This window comes from Microcebus murinus, chromosome 14, assembly GCF_040939455.1.
Source record: "Microcebus murinus isolate Inina chromosome 14, M.murinus_Inina_mat1.0, whole genome shotgun sequence".
In the NCBI taxonomy this organism is placed as follows: Eukaryota; Metazoa; Chordata; class Mammalia; order Primates; family Cheirogaleidae; genus Microcebus; species Microcebus murinus.
The window spans coordinates 68,458,943-68,478,053 of record NC_134117.1 but is presented as its reverse complement, the minus strand read 5'-3'; the positions used below and the strand labels follow the sequence as shown (position 1 = coordinate 68,478,053).

General features: G+C 44.4%; 1 long non-coding RNA gene across 1 annotated transcript; it reads left to right on the top strand.

Annotated features, from left to right (window-relative positions):
- The first annotated feature begins 258 nt into the window (after positions 1-258).
- Positions 259-17,956, top strand: LOC142875566 (uncharacterized). The gene is made up of 3 exons (XR_012922912.1): positions 259-345; positions 14,409-15,001; positions 16,193-17,956. It is a non-coding gene; the product is annotated as an uncharacterized LOC142875566 (long non-coding RNA).
- Positions 17,957-19,111: the final 1,155 nt, after the last annotated feature.

Here is a 19,111-nt window from a genome sequence, read left to right as displayed (position 1 = left end):
GGTACTGTCTTGATCAGAGAGCACCTTTTGCCCTGCCTGTACCTGGGCTGCCGAAACGAAAGCAGGGGGCTCACGGGCTCTCACTAACAGCCTACTTTGCTCAGCAAAGGTCCGAATTCGGTTCCGTCCCACGCGTCAGTTCTGAACTCACCTCTATCGAGGTCGTCTCCGCTGGTGCCTCAAAGTTGTTTCGGTTCCCGGGTTTCGGCACCACTTGTCGCGCCCGCCTCGCCAGCAAGGAAGACGCGGCAACTGGAGTTCTTCTGACAGCGCTTTAATGGGGATTGCTTAACTGGTTACATGCGGAAGACGCCGAGGCGTTCTCGGTGGCTGCTTATATAGACAGTAAGTACACGGGGCATAACCTGATTGGTCAACACAGAACAGGAGAGGAGGCAAGGCTTTGCACATGCGCTGAACATCTGTTTGTCAGACGCACAGTAGGGTGTGACCAGGAAGCGGGCGCCATCTTAATGGCGTTGCCACCGCGCTCCACAAATTACACTGATGGGCTTTGGAATATCGAGCCAGCATTGCACCCTGGAATAAATCCCACTTGGTTAGTGTATAATTCTGTTTATAAATTGCTGAATTCTATTCACTAGTATTTTGTACTATGTCTGGTTTTGATATTAGACCAGTCTGGTTTTGGTATTACTAGCTTCATTCACAAGGATGCATAAGAAAGTGTTTCCTTCCCTTATATGTTCTGGAAGAGCTTATGTAGAACTGGTGTTAATTCATACTTAAACATTTGGTAGAAGTATCCAGTGAAACTATCTGGGCTTGGAGATTTCTTTTCTAAGAGAGGTTTACTTACAAATTCAATTTTCTTTAAGTTTTAAAACTAATAATATTGGGTTGTGGAAGTTTGTGTTTTATGAGGAATTAGTCCATTTCATCAAAGGTGTCAAATTTATGTATGTAGAGGTGTTCATAGACTCAGTATCAGATTGGTGTCTGCAGGTCTGCAGTGATATACTAGGTTTCACTCCTGGCATTAGTAATTTGTGTATTCATTCCTTTTCTTTGTCTCGCTAGAGGTTTGCTTTCTGTTTCATTGATTTTTCTCTATTGTTTTCTGTTTTCAATTTCATTGATCCATGTTCTTATCTTTATTTTTTCCTTCCTTTTGCTTACTTTTTAAAGTTTTCACAGTTCTCAAAGTGAGAGCTTAAATTATGGATCTGCAACATCTCTTTCTCTAAAGCATGCACTGAGTGACATGAGTGTCCCCTCGGCTCTGCCAGGTGTGCCCCCACATATTTTGATATTTTCATTTTCCCTCAGTTCAATGTGTTTTTTAAATTCCTTTGAGATTTCCTGTTTGACCCACAGGATTTTTATAAGAGTGTTATCGAGTTTCCAAGTGTTTGGAAATTTTCCAGTCATTTTCTGTATTGATTTCTAGTTTGATTCCACTATGTCAGAAAATATTCTCTGTAGATTAAATTCTTTGAAATGTGTTGAGATTTGTTTTATCGCTCAGTATATGCTCTATCTTGGTATCTATTTTATGGGCTAGGAAATAATGTGTATTCTGCTATAGCTGGGTAATATTCTACAAATGTCAACCATATACTGTGGGCTGATGGGGTTGTTGACTTTTATATCCTTGCTGATTTGCTGTCCAGTTGTTCTAGCAATTGTTGAGCAAGGGGCACTTAAATCTCCAGCTGCAATTGTGGATTTGTCTATTTTTACTTTTGGTTCTACCCATTTTTGTTTCACATATTTTGCAGCTCTTTTAAGATGACTATGTGGCTATGACTTCTTGGTGTTGATCCTTCATTATTAATAATGTCCCTCCCTGTCTCTGGTGTCAGTGGTAAAGAAGCCAATCTCTGTAAAATAATTTTAAAGAGATTTATTCTGAGCCAAATTTGAGGACCATGACCCAGAGCCACACTGAAGAAGCCTTGAGTAAGTGGACTCTCTGTTGTTTGGGTATAGTTTGGGTTATACATTTCAGGGAGACAGGAGTTACAGGTAAAGTCATAAATCAATACTTGGGAGGAATACATTGGTTTGACATGAAAATGTGGGCCATCTCAAAGCAGGGCAGGTTATAGGTTATAGGTGGGTTTAAAGATTCTTTGACTTGTAATTGGTTAAAGACATGAAGCTCTGTCTAACTGCTTGGAATGTTTTTAAGATAAGAAAGTCTGTTAATCTGAGACAAGCCACCAGACATAGATTAGTTGTGTAAATTGAGGACCCCAGGTCTGTCTTGCATACCCTTAGGCCTGTTAATGGGTTACAAAGGATGTCTCTAAGAAGGGAGGGGGGCATGATGAGGCATGTCTGACCTCTCTCCTAATGGCAGGCAATTTAGTTTTAGGCAATTTTAGTTTTAGTTTTAGAACCACCCCCTTTAGCCAAGAGGGGGTCCATTCAGTCAGCTGGTGTAGGGGGGAGCCTTAAGATTTTATTTTAGTTCACACTGGTAATTTTCTTTATTCTAAAATCTACTTTATCTCTTGTTACTATAGCCATTCCTGCTTCTTTGGATGAATGTTTGTATAGCACATCCTTCTCTATTCTTTTGTTTTCAAACAGCCTATATCATTATGGTTGAAGTAAGTTTACTATAGACAACATATCATTGAATCTTGTTTTTTTTTTTTATTTTATAATTTAATTTAGAATAGAATCTTGTTTTTTAATCCAGTCTGCCACTATCTGCTTTTTATTTGCTATATTAAGACTGTTTATATTTAATGTCATATCTGGTATGTCAGGGCTTAAGGCTGACACTTTATTTTTTGTTTTCTCTTTTTTATTTCTCTATTTTCTTTTTCTTATTTTGCTGTGGGTTACTTGAACAGTTTTAGATTTCTATTTTGTTTTATATTGTTTTTGAATGCATAGCTCTTTGTACAGCTTTTGTGTGGGGAACTGCTCTAGTATTACATTATATATGCATAACATCACAGTCTACAGGTGTCATTATTTTATCAGTTCAAGTGAAGTAAAAGCACCTATCTCTTCATAAGTCAATCTACTCTCCTCCACCTACAATTGTCTTAAGTGTCCTATAGTCACCTCACATAGGAAGACAGACGTCACCCAACATTTGGTTTAGGTGTCAAGACTGAGGATACCACACACTCTTCAAGAGAAAATGAAAAGGTTCATGACTCACTTAGTGCAGCATTCTGAGGTGAGCACCATGGCTCCCAAAAAGTGTCAAAAATGGCTTGAGAGAGCAAGGAAAGGAAACTGGCTTGGATTTTATGGTGCTCAGGGAGTGGGGCCAGAGTAAGGATCCCCACACATGGTTTGAACCTCCACTAATTAAAAGCAGGGAGTCAACAGAAAAAAGCCAAACTCTGTAAAATAATTTTAAGGAGATTTATTCTGAGCCAAATTTGAGGACCATGACCCAGAGCCACTGCCAAGAGGCCTTGGGCAAGTGGACTCGCTGTGGCTGGGTCACAGTTTGGTTTTTATACATTTTAGAGACAAGAGTTATGGGTAAAGCCATCAATCAATATGTGGGAGGCTTATATTGGTTTGGCCCAAAAAAGAGGGCCATCTCGAAGTGGGGGCTTACAGGTTATAGGTGGGTTTAAAGATTCTTTAGATTGTAACTAGGTAAAGACATGAAGCTTTATCTAAAGATTTGAAATCTTTAACATAAACTGTTTACCAGAGATAAGACACCATTTGTTGCATAAATTGAGGACCTGCAGGTTTGCCTTGCATACCCTTAGGCGGGTTACAAAGGAAGTCTCCAAGAAGGGAGGGGGGCATGATAAGGCATGTCTGACCTCCCTTCTCCTGGCAGGCAACTTTACCCTAGAATATTCCTTTGGCCATGAGGGGGGTCCATTCAGTCAGACGGTGGGGGGGGGAGGGGTGTGAGCATTTTCGTTCACAAGGGAGAACCCAGGCTTCTTGTCAGCTTGCCCAGATGTGGGTCAGAAAGGAAACAAGGAGGGGTGAGGTTTAAAAGCTGTCAGTCATTCAACATAAAAGAAAACTGCAGCCAGGCTCTGTTACATCATTATTTCTTCTGTATGCACGTAAAGTTTATCTCTCACCTTCTTTTATATTAAATAGATATTTTCTACTCTACCATTTTAATTTCCTTAAGATAGTTTTTGAGTTGTATTTGTAGTGGTTACCATCGGGATTACAATTAACATTCTAACTTATGACAATTTAGTTCAACTAATAGCAACTTAATTTCAGTTGTATAGAAAAATTTTGCATCTATACAGCTCCATTCTCTCAATTTCCTTCTTTGTAGTATTATCATCATAAAAATTACATCTTTATTTTTGCATGCCCGTTGACACAGTTTTATAATCATTGCTTTATGCTATTGTCTTTTATATCAGAAAGGAAAAATAAAGAAATAAAATACACTTTTACTGTCTTCCATTTTTATTTATGAGGTGCTCTTTGTTACTTCATGTGGATTTGAACTACCGGCCTAGTGTGCTTCCATTTCATCCTGAGGGCTTTGTTCAGCATTTCATGTAGAGCAGGTCTACCAGTGACAAATTCCATCAGCTTTTGTTTATCTAGGAATGTCTTAATTTCATCTCCATTTTTGAAAAGTAGTTCTGCTGAATATGAAATTCTTGGTTGACAGGCTTTTTCTTTTAGCATTTTTAATATGTCATCCCACTGCCTTCTGTCCCTCATGTCTGATAAAAAGTCAGCTGTTCGTCTTATTGATAATTCCTGGTATGTGATGAGTCACTTGTCTCTCGCTGTGTTCAAGATTCCCTCTTTGTCTTTGCTTTTGACAGTTTGATTATGAGGTGTCTAAGTGTGGATCTTTTTGAGTTTATCATACTTGGAGTTCATTGAGCTTCCTGGATGCAGAGATGAATGTTTTTCATCAAATTTGGGGAGTCTTCAGTCCTTATTTCCTCACACATTTTTCCTCTCCCTTGCCCTTCTCTCCTTCTGGGACTCCCATTGTGTATGCTGTGCATGCTGGACAGTGTTCCACAGTTCTCTTAGGATCTGCTTTTCTTCATTCTTTTTTTTTCTATCCCTTAGATTGTATATTCTCAGCTGCTCTACCTTTAAGTTCACTGATTCTTTTGTCAGCTCAAATTTGCTGTTGAGACTCTTTAGTGAACTTTCCATTTTATTTGCAACTCTAGAATTTTTGTTTATTCTTTTCTATAATTCTCTTTTGTGATAGTCTCTATTTGGAGAGACATTATCTCATACTTTCCTTTAATTCTTTAGATATCATGTCCTTAGTTCTTCAGACATATTTAAGAGGGGAATTTAAGTCTTTTTTATAGTCATTGCTTTTATTTTTTTATTTCAGAATATTATGAGGATAAAAACATTTTGTTTACATAAATTGCTTTTGTACCATTTGAGTCAAAATTATAAGTATGCCTATCACCAGATAGTGTGCATTGTACCCATTAAGTGTGAATTTACCCATCCCCGACTCTGCCTCCCACCTGCTTGATTTCTGATGAATGTTATTTCCATATATGCACATTAAGTGTTGATCAATTAGTTCCTATTTAATGGTGAGTACATGTGGTGTTTGTTTTTCGATTCTTGTGATATTTCACTTAGAAGAATGGTCTCTAGTTCCATCCAGGTTAATACAAGAGGTTCACCACTTTTTTTAATAGCTGAGTAATATTCTCCATGGTATACATATATAACACTTTATTAATCCACTCATATATTGATGGGCACTTAGGTTGTTTCCACATCTTGGCAATTGTGAATTGTGTTGATAAGAATATTTGAGTGCAGGTGTCTTTTTTATGGAATGTCCTTTTTTCCTTTGGGTAGATTTGCAGTAGTGGGTTTTCTGGATCAAACGGTAGTTCTACTTTTAGTTCTTTGAGGTATCTCCATACTACTTTCCACAGAGGTTGTATTAGTTTGCAGTCATACCAACAGTATGAGTCTTCCTATCCCTCCACATCCACACGAGCATTTGTTGTCTGGGGACTTTTGATAAGGCCATTCTCACTGGAGTTAAGTGATATCTCATTGTGGTTTTAATTTGCATTTCCCTAATGGTTAGAAATGTTGAGCATTTTTAATATGTTCCTTGGCCATTAGTATATCTTCTTTTGAAAAGTTTCAGTTCATGTCCTTTGCCCACTTTTTAGTGGGGTTGTTTGATTTTTTTCTTGTTGATTTGCTTGAGTTCCTTATAGATTCTAATTATCAGCCCTTTATTGGATGTATAACATGCAAACATTATTCTCCCATTCTGTAGATTGTGTATTCATGCTAATGATTATTTCCTTGGCTGTGCAGAAGCTTTTTAATTTGATCAGGTCCCATTTATTTATTTTTGTTGCTGTAATTGCTTTTGGGGTCTTCTTCATAAATTCTTTGCCTAGGCCAATGTCTATAAGAGTTTTTCCAACATTTTCTTCTACAGTTCATATAGTTTCATGCCTTAGGTTTAAATCTGTTATCCATCTTGAGTTGATTTCTTTGAGTGGTAAAGATCCTGTTTCAGTCTTCTACTTGTGGCTATCCAATTTTCCCAGCACCATTTATAGAATAGGAATTTTTTCCCCAGTGTTTGTTTTTGTCAGCTTTGTCAAATATGAGATGGCAATATAAGGATGGTTTTATATCTGAGTTCTCTGTTCTGATCCATTGATCTATGTCTCTATTCTTGTGCCACTACTATGCTATTTTGCTTACTATAGCCTGTAAGTACAATATCTACACTTCCTCAAGGTCAGTTTCTATTCACTGCTTTTCCCCCTATATATATATATACCATATTTTCTTTTTCTTTGCAAGTTGAAGTTAGACTTTTTTAATAATATAATGTGACTACTCTGAAAATCAGATTCTCCCCACTACCCAGGATTTGTTTTGTTGTTATCTGCTATTGTTGAAGCTGCTGCTGTTTCTTTTAGTGAATTTCCAAAACTAATACTGTAGAGTCTATATTCATATGTGGCCACAGAGGTCTGTGCTCAATTAGTTTAGTGGGCAGCTAATGATTGCACATAGATTTATTTAACTGTCTGAAACTAGTAAATGTCCCAGTCTTTGCCAAGAGACCCTGTGTGCATTTTGAGAAATGTCTCTAACACTCAGCCAGGTAGTAGAAAACTCTTCCTGAGCCTTTCCTTGTGCTCTTCAGAGCCTCAAGGTCAGCCAGAAGAGAGAGCTTAGAGCTTCTTCAGGTCTTTCCTGAACACATACACAGCCCTGGGCTTCAGAACAACCCTATATATGCAGGTGGCCTTCTAGATTCCCAGGAATGTGTCCGAGTTTTTCAAAGCCTCCTAGAGACATCTCATTCTCCAGTTTTTCCTTTTTGGTTTTTTGGTCAGCTGGCTGCTTCCCCTACTATTATCACCATCAGGCATCTGTGATGCGAACCCATCCCCAATGAAGGTTTTTGACAAATCTCCCCTGAGAAATAGGGAGCTTGCACTGGACACGCTCTGAGCCAGATCAAATAAAGGGAATTATTGAGAGTGGGGAACCACTAGCAAGCCAAGTACTGGGATTCTCTGGGAGTGGGTCTTTGGAGGAATTCCGCCTGATTCTCACTCCTCCACTGGCTGCTAGGCTGCTGGTTTGGCCTCTTGGCTCCCAAGGCTACTGCAGCAGTGGGAGGAAAGATGGAAATAGGGCAAGTTAAAATGCTCCAAAGGTTGCTGTCATTACCAAGATTCAGATGGTTTTTCTTGAATATATGCCCCCCAGATTGCGGCAAGTTTTGTTAGTTTCAAGAGTTCTGGAAAAGTTAATTGTGACAATAATTGGCAGTGTTCTTATTGTTTTTATGGAGAAGATGATTCCTGAGGTCCTTACTCTACCATTCCCACTGACATCCTCTTTACAAGAATTTAGAGCTGCATCAAAGTTAAAATTTTTGTTTCAATTGTCAAACAACCTAGGAAACTTGGGAGGAGAAGAAAAGCCTATTGCATTTAACCATCCTTTTGCTCATCATTTTCTTTCTTCTTTCCTGTTGTTCTCAGATTTCTCCTTTTATTTTTTCCTTTTAGAGAACTTCCTTTAGCCAGTCTTTTGGGGGAAATCTGCAGGCAATAAATTCTCTTTGTTTTCCCTCATCTCAAATGTTTTGATTTCCTCTTCATTCCTGAAGGATATTTTTCACTAGATATTAGATTCTGGGTTGACAGTTTCTTTTATTTTTCAGCACTTGACAAATATTATGCCACTTATTTCTAGTCTCCAAGGTTTTGATTTTGATAAATTCACTGTCATTTGTTTTTCACCTATAGGTAAGGAGATATTTCTGTTTTGTTGCTTTCAAGATTTTTTCTGCCTTTAATTTTCAGAAATTTGACTGGGGTATGTCTTGATGTGCTTCAGACTTCTTTGGTTTTATCCTCTTTGGGGTTCATTCAACTTCCTGAACTTTGTAGGTTTGAGGGCTTTGCCAAATTTTGGAAGGTTTCAACCATTATTTCTTTTCTTTTTTTTAAAACCATTTTGGTTTTTTGGTCAGCTTTCTTAGAATACTATTTCAGCCCAATCTTCCTCATCTCCACAGATAATTTTTCCACTTTTAAGATCCTACTGAATTATGTTATATGACTCCATGAATATACTGCCAGATAAATGTAGTTAATAATTTATTTAGAATTTTTATCTATAATTTTATGTTACAATGGTCTATTTTTTTTTACATGTTTTAGAATTATGGTTGTAGTAGCTTTATAAAACAAATTGTGGAACTTTCCAATTTTTTCCTATGATCTAAAACAGTTTAAAACAGAAGAGGCAAGACACGATCTTAGAAAGCTTAACTAGAAGGTTCCTCTCAAAGTCCCTCTGGATGTGCTTCATGGAAGGTGCCTCATTACTCTGCCTACCTTCTCTGTGACTTCTGACCTGTTTAGTATTCTGCTCCTTCTTGGGTTAATTTTGGTGGTTTCCTTAGTCCATCCAAGTTGCTATAACAAAATATCATTAACTGGGCAGCTGAAAACAACAGAAATTTATTTCTTCTGGGGGTGGAAAGTCCAAGATCAAGAGGCCAGCAGATTCAGTGTCTGGTGAGGGCCTGCTCTCTGATGCACAGAGGACACCGTTTTGCTGCGTCCTCACAGGGTCAAAGGGTTGAGGAGTCTCTCGTGCCTCTTCAAGAAGACACTGAGCCCTTTCACGAGGGCTCTACCCCCGTGACCTAATCACCTCTCAAAGCCCCACCTTCAAATGCCATCACCTTAGGGGTTACGATTTCAACATCTAAATCTTGGGGGGACACACACATTCAGACTGTAGCAGGGGTTTACATTTTTTCTAGAAAATCATCTATTTCTTATATCTTTCATATTCAATGTCATTGAGTTACACATGATATTACTTATAATTTTTAATATCTCTTTTATATCTATGGTTAGTTTTACTTTCTCTTTTTCTCCTTAATCAGGCTTGTTAGTTATTTGTATATTTAATTGGTCTTTTGACAGAATCAGCTTTTCTATATTTAATTTGTCTTTTACAAAATTTATCTTTGGTTTTATTTTATCATTGCTACCATTTTAATGTCATTTATTCCAACTTTGATCTTATCAATTGCCTCATTCTACATGATTCATTTCTTTGTTTTTTTCCCTTGTTTTTTTTTCCTTTTATGACTTGTAACATGGACCACTTATAGCTCCTCACAGGCTAAGTGCACATGTGATTCACTTACATGTGCTTCAGACTGCCCAGCACGCTGCCCAGCAAAGCAGGTGTGCAGGGGGATGAGTGGAGGGAACGACTTACATTGGATCTTGTGGTCTTGAAAATATGCTCATTTGTAGCCACGTGGCTGGGGTACTAAAAAAATTTTGAGATTAGATTTGTATATGTGTATTTTTGCCTTCAGATAGGCTAACTTCCCAGGCATTTGGGGCTGGGGGAGAAAAAGCCTGAAAGCCAGACAATGTGAAGTCATGTTGAAGGTGTCACCGGAGGAGTGGAGGTTGCAAATCATCTCAGTTCCACTGGGTCCAACCTTGCTCTTGCTTTAGGCCCTTCTCAGCCTTTTGCTCTGCATTCCTGTGATGAGTGTGAGAAAATCTAGGAAGAAGACTGTTTTACTCAAAATCTCAGTGCTTCAAACAAGGATATTCCCCACGTTTGTCTAGTGGGAGAGCTTGTGACTTAAGCATGCTCCAGCTCAGACATCATAAAAGATGCTGGAGACACCATGAGCTATATTTTGGGGTGTGAAATTAATCAGGGGGGCAATAAAAATATCTGTCTTTCTGGAGCACCTTGTAAAATATACAAGTTTGAATGATCTGCTAATTGCCCCTAAAATTCTAAACGCTAGGCAGTGATTTTGTTTGTTCTCCCAATATCCCGAAATCATTGCACCCACTGGGTTGGTGGCTAGTTGTGATGTAGAATCATCTGTTAGACACCGAGTTTTCTGGAGAACGCTTCCCTGGTCTCAGTAATCATTTCAGTAGTAAACACTAAAGGCCTCTGTGTAAATTCGGGGGGTTGAACAAAGAGCAAAGAGAAAGATATTTCTCCTCTTCTGAGAGCATGGACATGTGAGCACCTACCTTCCAGGCGCAAACAGCTCTCAGGACTCATCCTGTCCTCCACTGCCCTCAGGCTCACAAGGAGTCTCAGATTTGACCCAATTCACCTACCTGTAAGTCTGGAACTCACTCCGTGGCGTCCAGTTCTCTTCTTCTAGTGATGGAGCAGTGGCCAATGGGGAGAAGCCCTCCTGGTCAGCCCCACGCAGGGGCCTTTCTGTTTCCTGCACACCTGTCTCTCCAGAGCTTGCCACACGACGGTGCTCAATATATATCTGTCGCATGAACAAATGTTAGACATTCCTTTTGTTTAGCTGACCTCAGACTCCCTCTAAATTCCACCCTTTGAGTTTATGTCTCTCCTCTGAATCACACAAAAATAACACATTGTTCATCCAGAGAAACCTTAAATCTGTGGTCTTCAAATTGGGATAGACCTACCCTGGAAATACACAAAGACTTTTAATAGGATATGTGGACATAGACAGTTTTGAGAGAATGAACTCCCACATCCATGTGTGTGCTTTCCAAACTGACCCATCTGAGACCAGGCCCCAGTAAGGTCGCGTGGGTTCTCTCCCCACCTCCCATGACACTCCCCTCCGTCATGGGGGCCCTTCCCTCTCACCAAAGGAAGGTGCAGGTCTCACTCATTGCACTTCTTTCTCCAATGCACTGCCCAGTGTGTAAATATTTTAAATACCTGAGTTAAGGAACTGAACATTGAGAAAGAGAATGGTTTAAATCAGTGGATAATACATGCTTTGCATGCCACATGGTTTCCAATTCTTTGCTTTCAACAAAGTTGAAGAAAAAGCTAGTCAATTTGTCAGCTGATATACATCACTGAAAGTAATGTTTGTTGATAGATCAGTTCTTGGCAAGTAGCTAGGAAAGTTCAAAGAACTGAGGGACATCTCAATAACAAAACTCCATTCTCATCTGCTTATGTAAGAGAATGAAAGTTCTCAAGGCTTAGATTCATAGGACCTGAAAATAAGTAATGTTTATCTTTGTATGCATGAACTAATTTATAAAAATATCCCACATATATCTTTATGCAATAAATTTACCATCAAATTTTTACTTTTCATATACTTTAATTATCCAAATTTATAATTTATTTATGCTATTTTCATCAGGTGCTTACTAATAATGATGATAATTCAACTAACAATAAATATTCTTAACATCTAGTATAGCCTTGTAGTCATATGAAGTGTTTTTTAAAAATCTATTTTCATTTATATGCATATTTTTGCCACAGAGAAGTGTGATAAAGTAATTACTAACAGGCTTTCAGCCATAAAGGATGCATTAAGATAAAATCAATGGGAGAGGTGGGAAATGGAAATATAATTCCAGGAGAAAAAGGAACGGTGTTGGGTTCCCCTCTATTAAAGAGTGAAGTTCAAATATATTTTTAAATAGGTGATGGTGAGTATCAAATTACAAAGTATTTAATTTCTATTAAATACATTTTAAAAGAGACTTGTAATATTTTTATTTTAGATTGCTAGTATTTGCATATGAAAATTACATCGCTTGCAATTATCCAAATATAATATAATTTGAGTGTCATCTTTAAAATGCGCATCATTTTCAAAACTCCTGGGGAATATGCAAAACAAAAACAGCTCTAAGGTTGAAGGCCATAGCTCGGGGGATGTCTCAGGCCTCTGCCGCCCATCTCTCCAGCTGCTTCTCTGGGTCACATCCTTACTACCTCTTACCTGGACTACAGCATGACCCGTGCGGGGTCTCCCCTTGGCTACACAGATGTGACCTTGCTACCTGGGAAACTCCTACAGAAACATCTGATCATGAGGCCCCTTCTTCACAATCTCTGTTGCGGTCGGTCATCCCACCTGTGGCTTATTGCTGGCAGGACTCTGATCCGGGCCAACTTGAAATCAAGCCGTTAGCTGAGATGAAGCTGCTGTCAACCTGGGTTGTAGCTCTCTTGCTCAGCGAAGGGCTCCACACTTGGACGGCACAGGACAGAGGGAGCAAACAGCAGCCCCTGGGCCTTGGCAGGCTTGCGGTGTGCTTGGCTTGAAGTCCAATACGCTGTTCAATACCTCAAAGGAACACACTGGATCAGGCTTCCCACACGGCAATTCAACTTGAGTGGAGTTGTCATTGTCCTCACGGAGGGGCCCCACACTGCCTGCCTCGCTGAGTGTGCACCGTTGCCTGGCACCTGCACGCAATGTATCTGAGACCATGCATGGCACAGAGTTTCTCCCTGCGGATGTATTAACTACATGATATTATCGCTGTATCCTAGCTATGTTAAAACATATTCAGAAGCCAATAGGATAATACTGATAAGCAAATTTAAAACAAAAATACTCACATCCCATTTCTCCAAAGAATGCCTTGTGGGTCATCATTAACTCTGGTTTCTTGATCCCTCTGCCCTGCTCAGTCCCCGGCTCAGATTCTCTGTGCCGTCTCTAAAGGCCAGACTGTTTTGTTAGCACAGGGCCCAGAATGCGTGGACGAAGACAAAATCTCTGAAGGACTGAAGTGACTGTGCCATGAATAGATCATCCTCAGAAAAAGCCAGAGCTACAGAAGGCAAGAGAGCTCTTCGGGGGATCTTTCAGCTGGATCGCCATGCACAAGGGCCTGGCAGTACCATTTTGCAGAGAATGCAGGTGGACATAGCCTCTTAGGCCCTTGGGATCTGACTTGTGCCTGCCCCGAGTGATGGGGGTCCGGGGAGCTCGGTAATGAGATACGGGAGCCAGGCAGACAGAGCTTATAGGAAGCTGATGACCCAGAGGCCCCCTTGAATTTTACAGGTCAGCTCTGGGTAGGATTTATTTGTCTAGGATCAATTACACTGTGCCCAAAATAATGAAGCCAACACACCTCTGACTGAGCTCTCGTGTGCTTTGGAAACCTCAGCTGCAAGCCGCTCCCGCTGCCCGACACCTTGGGGCTGAACCTGCAAGCGCACAGCGGGTCTCACGTGCCCATGTTCACAGCAGCATCATGCACGATAGCAGAACCGTGGAAGCAGCCCGCGTGCCCTCACAGGACAAGGGATAGCAAAATGGGTGTATACACACACAATGGTATATTACTCAGTCTTGAAAATGACAGACATTCTGACACATTCTACAACTTGGATGAACCCAGACTACCTTATGCTAAGTGAAATAAGCCAGTGACAAAAGGACAAAGATTGTGTGATTCCACTTACGACACTCCTACAACAGTCAGATTTACAGAGACAGAAAGTAGAATAGTGGTGCTTCAGTTTTACAAAATGAAAAGTGTCCTGTGGACAGATGATGGTGATGTTTGTACAAGATTATGGATGTATTTAATACCACTGAACTGTACACTGAGAAATGGTTGAGATGGTAAATTTTATATGTATTTTACCACGATATAATGATTGGGGAAAAAAACAAAAGATTTTCAAATTGAGGAAAATAAAGTTCTGTTTCATTCAGTAACAAAGAAAACTAAGTCAAACAAACACCACATGTACTCACCATTAAATTGGAACTAATCGCTCCACACTTATGTTTACATATGGAAACAGCACTCATCAGAAGTCAAGCAGGAGGGAGGGGGAGGGGGTGGGCAAATTCACACCTAACAGGTACAATGCACACCATCTGGGGGATGGGCACAATTAGAACTTTGATTCAAATGGCACAAAAGCAATTTATATAACCAAAACGTTTGTACCCCTGTACTATTCTGACACTTTTTAAAAAAACATTAAAAAAAGAAAACTAAGTCTACTAAGGGCAAGTTACAACTGAGAACAGTGTATATTCGCCTGTGGTACAGAGGACAGAAATAAACCCAGAGGGCGGAATTTAGAAGGAATCTGAGATCAGCGTAACAACAACAACAAAAACGTTCTAACACTCATTTGCCCCGCAGATACATACTGAGCAGCACCGTGCGCCGAGCGCTGGGGAAGGCGGCGTGGGCAGAGCAGAAAGCCCTGCCCGGGACGGACCTCCGCGGCTGCCCACGGTGCGCGCTGGAAGAAAAGATTGGATGTTTGTCTCGCAAAAATGCTGTGGAGTGAGTTCCGGGTTGCAGGCGGGTGAACCGGTCGACTCCGAGGGGCAGTGGATCACAGTGTGTGTCTTTTGTCCCTCCAAGGTGCTCTCACGTCCCCACTCTCCAAAGAGGGGAAATCTCTTCCTCCTTGCTCTTTGCTCAAGCCCCGATTTACAGAGGAGCGGCAGTGCTGTGACGGAAATGACTGCCGCCGCAGGAAGTAGCGCGGGCTGTGCGGGCACCGGGCACCCTGGCGGCCTCGCTGAGAAGGGCAGTGGCCGGACACGCGCGCCGGCCGTGGTGACTCAGCCGGACCCCAGAGCACTTCCGGCCAACCCCGACCGAGAGGCGCTCTACTAATAGCTGCCCGATGTCCCTCAAAAGTGTCAAGCTCGTGACACTAAAGGAAAAACCGAGGCGCTATCACCGATGGGAGGAGGTGCAGGAGCCAGCCGCGGGATCCTGCAGTGCGGGGTCCTGGAGAGACGAGGCCGTGGCGGGCAGCGCGTGTATGGCGGGCAGCGCCGGGTGTGGCGGGCAGCGCGTGTGTGGCGGGCAGCGCCGGGTGTGGCGGGCAGCGCGTGTGTGGCGGGCAGCGCGTGTGTGGCGGGCAGCGTCGGGTGTGGCGGGCAGCGCCGGGTGGCGGGCAGCGCGTGTGTGGCGGGCAGCGCGTGTGTGGCGGGCAGCGCCGGGTGTGGCGGGCAGCGCGTGTGTGGCGGGCAGCGCGTGTGTGGCGGGCAGCGCGTGTGTGGCGGGCAGCGCCGGGTGTGGCGGGCAGCGCGTGTGTGGCGGGCAGCGCGTGTGTGGCGGGCAGCGCCGGGTGTGGCGGGCAGCGCGTGTGTGGCGGGCAGCGCGTGTGTGGCGGGCAGCGCCGGGTGTGGCGGGCAGCGCCGCGTGTGGCGGGCAGCGCGTGTGTGGCGGGCAGCGCCGGGTGTGGCGGGCAGCGCGTGTGTGGCGGGCAGCGCGTGTGTGGCGGGCAGCGCCGGGTGTGGCGGGCAGCGCGTGTGTGGCGGGCAGCGCCGGGTGTGGCGGGCAGCGCGTGTGTGGCGGGCAGCGCGTGTGTGGCGGGCAGCGCGTGTGTGGCGGGCAGCGCCGGGTGTGGCGGGCAGCGCGTGTGTGGCGGGCAGCGCCGGGTGTGGCGGGCAGCGCGTGTGTGGCGGGCAGCGCGTGTGTGGCGGGCAGCGCGTGTGTGGCGGGCAGCGCGTGTGTGGCGGGCAGCGCCGGGTGTGGCGGGCAGCGCGTGTGTGGCGGGCAGCGCGTGTGTGGCGGGCAGCGCGTGTGTGGCGGGCAGCGCCGGGTGTGGCGGGCAGCGCCGCGTGTGGCGGGCAGCGCGTGTGTGGCGGGCAGCGCGTGTGTGGCGGGCAGCGCGGGGTGGCGGGCAGCGCGTGTGTGGCGGGCAGCGCGTGTGTGGCGGGCAGCGCGTGTGTGGCGGGCAGCGCCGCGTGTGGCGGGCAGCGCCGGGTGGCGGGCAGCGCCATGGCGCAGACGAGGCTGCGTGGCGCCGCCGTCCCTGGGAGTGATCCCCGCGCCGCGGCTCTCACAGACGCTCACGCGGCGTGGCTAAAACTCTGCGCATTGTTTGCAATTGTCCTGTAAGTCTAAATTTATTTCTAAATGAAAAGACCTCAGTCAGGGCCCCTCTCTCCCGGATTGCCCAGGCCACCCTCTGCCTGCGTGAGCCCGCGACAGCCCTGGGACCCGGCCAGTGGGGACCGCACCGCCCTCCCCAGTTCTCCTCCGTCTCTGGGCCGCAGCTGGGAGCACCGAAGTCCTGCCTGGCCTCCCTCGGGATGAAGGGCGGCCTACCGAGTCTAGAGCCCGTGAGCCCAGAGCAGCGGGCCGGCCGGAGTCTTACCCGCGCTCCGCGGTGGCTGACCCAGACTTGATCTGGCGCAGGAAGTTGCATTTCAAAACTGACGAACAGGAGCCACTTCCATCTCTCTCCGCCTCTCTTGGGGTTTGTCATCTTCCCACTGCCTCCCTCTGCTAAGCACTTTCTTCCCGAACTTATGGAGCCGTTCTTCCCTGTCATGTCTTTCCTCACTTTCCCCCACAGCCCTCCACCCCGATTTTAAGATTCTGTTTTCTTTTCACCATTTGCTAAAACAACTTCTGCACCACGTTGAGCGCTGCTCTTTCCAGAATCCCCAAGTCTGGCCTCCACTTTCGCTTCCCTCCCCTCCCCCTCGTGCTTCTGCCCCGATGGCAACGGTTTGCTGGCTTTGCATCTACTTGCTCTGAACATTTTTTGAAGATGGGAAAGAGGATTCCGTGCTTCCCTCCAGGTGTCTGCATTTGGCGGCAGCTGGACACGACTGCGCGGCCTTGTCGCGGTTGTGCTTCTGTGCCTGTCAGCTTGTTCCGAATTGTTAACCCTGGGCCCCCGTCAGCACACTTCAGAATGGGCTGGTGGCTCCCCGTCCCCTGCCCAGGGCCATCTCAGCCCACCAGAAGGCAGCTTGCAGTTTCACCCCTCTCCGCTCCACGTGCCTATCCTGAACACTCAGCTGGGAGTCATGTCTTACACTTACCAGGCAAGAAATGACTGCCCAGGACATCACTTTCTTAAGTTTTTCAAATACATTGGCAATACCTCCCATGCTTAATTCATGAGACTGTTATAAGAATCAAATGAGATGACATTTGTTGGAAAAATACTCTCCACTCAATTTTGCGGTGAACCTAAAACTGCTCTAAAAAATAAAATGAAAGAAAGAATGAGAGAAAGAGAAAGGAAGAAAGAAAGAGAAAGAGGAAGGAAGGAAGGAAGGAAGGAAGGAAGGAAGGAAGGAAGGAAGGAAGGAAGGAAGGAAGGAAGGAAGGAAGGAAGGAAGGAAGGAAGGAAGGAAGGAAGGAAGGAAGGAAGGAAGGAAGGAAGGAAGGAAGGAAGGAAGGAAGGAAGGAAGGAAGGAAGGAAGGAAGGAGACACTTGGAGACGTTAGCAGTTTCTCTGTTGCAGTCTCTGGACTATTCCTCACAGAAAGTGCGGGAATGTCTCCGTGGGGAGCCCTCAGGGCGCCCATCTGACAGGCAAGAAGGAGTTTGCCTGGCCCCACACGTGGCATTAGAGGCTGCCACCTCTCTGCCTGTTGATAACATGACAATTGAGGCTATCTGGACACTTAGCACAAGGGAAATGTGGATTAATGAGAAACAAAACTTGAAGCACTAGGTCAGGTGGCTTCAACGTGCAGATGGGCAGAGTTAGGAAGACGAAGGCCCAGGCCAGAGGCAGAAGGGCCTGACAAGCAGGGAGAGCTTCCCGCACAGCGCAGGGGGGCACATGGCGGGTGCGTCCCACCCTCTGTGCCATAGCTGAGTGAGGTCAGACTCAGAAAAATGTGGCTATCTACACAAAGGAGTCAGCAGGCTTTATCCACTAGACAAATAATTTCTTCATAATCAGGATAATTTTATCCATCACCTCTTAAGGGTAGGACTGAATGGTTTCCTTGTACCACTAGAGGAAATTCTGCTCAGAACCTGGGTATTGAGTATTCTGAGTGGATGTAATACCGATTTCAAACAACTGTAGCTGAAGTCATCAACAAGTACAATGGTTATTGTATGCATAAGAATCAGGGCCATATTTTATTTCTAGGTGAAAACTATTTTTAAGGTACTTCATAAATCACTGGCAAGGTCAACCATACTAAACATTCCAGAACACACAGGGGGCAGATCTCTGCTGGCGTGCCCAGACCTCTGGGCTGCAGCGACTCATTGTTCTAGGCTTCCTGCCCGGCGCTATCCCGGTCAGCGAGTCTGCAGGGCCTGCAGCAGAGCGCAGGCCACCGGTGGCCCCACGGCACAGGTGCAGAGGCGCCGCCAGCCACTGCACAGCACGGGGCGCCACCACGAGGGCACCCCCTGCAGACCCACTGTCTTTTCTCAGTGAAGGAACCACAAGCCTGCAGAGCCGCTGTGAGCATGAGTGGAATACCAAGCACCCAGCGCTGCTCACCTAGCCGGTCAGTGCTCAGCAGTGGTGGCAGACAGGGATTCCTACTTCTCGTCCCAGGCCACCCCCATCACATGCCCAGGTGCGTTAGGCAGTGTGTCAGCCCTGAGCCTACCGCTTGATGTATATATGCTTGATACAGTTCGTGGATAATGGATGCATGCATGAATAATGAATCATGAACCAGTAAAGAACTTCCTATTTTTACAGATAAGGATAGTAAGCATCAGAAAAACTGTATTGTACAATCTCCTTTATGACAGAGGCAGCCAAGGTGAACTTGTAAGTGGAATTTCCAGGAAAGCAGGTTAGGAGGGAGACTAACAAGTAGCTGAGCCTTCATGCTCTTCTGTTCTTCCGTTTTTTAGGTGAGAATACAGATGGGATGGCTGGAGCTCCAGCAGCCATCACAGACTGAATTGACTTTGCAGATGGAAGTTGCTGGCAAAACATAGAATAGAAGGTGTCTATATTCCCAATACCTATGGGCCACATCCTGGGCACACATCCCACTTTTACATGATGGAAGAGAAAAAACCCTTCTAAATGATTTCAGCCATTGTTACATTTCTAGATGTGTCTATTATTAGAAGGTCTCTATTACTAGAAGCCAAAT